Source organism: Acipenser ruthenus, chromosome 21 (assembly GCF_902713425.1).
Source record: "Acipenser ruthenus chromosome 21, fAciRut3.2 maternal haplotype, whole genome shotgun sequence".
Lineage (NCBI taxonomy): Eukaryota > Metazoa > Chordata > Actinopteri > Acipenseriformes > Acipenseridae > Acipenser > Acipenser ruthenus.
The window spans coordinates 9,877,289-9,879,092 of NC_081209.1; positions in this window are offsets into that span (position 1 = coordinate 9,877,289).

The following is a 1,804-nucleotide window of genomic DNA, read 5'->3' on the forward strand; positions in this document are numbered from 1 at the left end:
GTTTTACATTTCTGCAATCAATTTCAACCATTAGCTTTTCACCAATCGTAGCCCGCATGTCCCTTGTTTAGGGCGGGACCAGCTCTTAAGGTGGTCTAACGAAGCTAACGCACTGAATTAAAACATCTTTTTACAAATCAGCTTAAAAAACTAAACTTCCCCCTCTTTCGCGTGTGCATGTCAGGTGTTTTTTATTCTCAGTTTTTCCTCATATGTTCATGGCTTCCTTACCGACTTTTTTTGAACCTCTTTACTAACTTTATATTGTATGTTTTATAACGTTGTATATTCATTTTTTTTTTTACTTTAATGCAGAATCTTATTTATGAAAATAATGTGCGGTTGACAAGAAGCCTTTCAGTAATTTAGCCAACATTTATTTTCAGAAAAAAAGCTAAACTGTGTTTCTTTTAAACGACACCGATCTACCACAGAAAGGAAATGCATTGCCATTAAGCATAACAATTGCTTTGATTAAACTAATGTTCAGAGCCAGTGCCTTAGCTTTTACATTGCTAATGTACTTTAAACACTGCATTAGCATTTTCCATTTAGTTTAATTAAGACATTTGCATAATTCTGTTTACCTTTTAAATGAAACGCTTTCAGTGTGATTTATCTAAAAGCATACAGCAGGACGGGAGCTGCCCCACTATGAACGATTGCACTATGTACATGATCTTTATAGAAACTTGTCTTTTTTTTTTTTTTAATACATTCATTGATTACAAACACTTTTCTATTCTTTGGCGAAAAAAACAAAAATGTTTACCATTCGCTTCTTTTGCCGAGCCGAATGGAAGGGATATTTTAGCGTGTCGATGACTTAATAATTGTTTATTTTAAAACGCAATATATGAATAGATAAGGACTGTGATTAGATCACACATCACATGCTTTAACACCGATGCAAGCCAAGCTTAAATAGAAGCAACAGACGCATGTAATGTGCTAAAAACAAGACCAGTCTGTATTTAGATAAATATAAAATGATACCGCAGGAGCACATCAGTATTTTAAATCAGCACGCTTGTGTCGGAAATAAATATATACTGTGTACATTTTACGTGGCTACATATCTGCAAGATGAGACGAGCTCCCTTTCTCCTCTGTACACTGAGGGTCATTTGCCAAACTGCAGCCTGCTTAAGCTTGGCGAGTAACGGTTACCCCCAACCTCCTTAGGACATCAATTAGTCTGCAGGGGCCAAGGAGTGGAATTGTGTTGTGATAGCAGAATCAATCGATGTAATTTAATATCTGCTCTGCACTTTATGAAATATTTATCACAATAATCTTAGTTAAAATGTTTAGACCTTTCTGAACTCCACTGGGGTTGAAATCTATCCTGCAATTAAGGAGGAGAGACTTTGAAATTAAATAGTGCAATGAACTCTTTAAGTGTGATCGCAAAGAAAAAACAAGAACAACGTAGACTACTTAGGGGAAAATGCCTTTTACAGTGCCACAATGTAAAACAAATCAACGCGATAAATAAACCACGCAACATTTTACAGTTGGTTAAGACCGGTTTATTTTGCCTATTGTATTATTTGAACATTGTCATCATTGTTAAACGTTTCTTTTAATAATGCCAAACCCAATAATTTGAAAATGAAAAGGTGACTATTTTATGTTGAAACACGTGTAGAATAATATGGAAATAAATACGTGTCAATTTGAATTATATGTGTTCTGTATCAAAAGTAAAAACGGGATTTTTAAAAACATTTTACGATACAAAATCCTCAGAGCAGAGCTCTCTCATTCACAGAGAGAGAGAGAGAGAGAGAGAGAGAGAGAG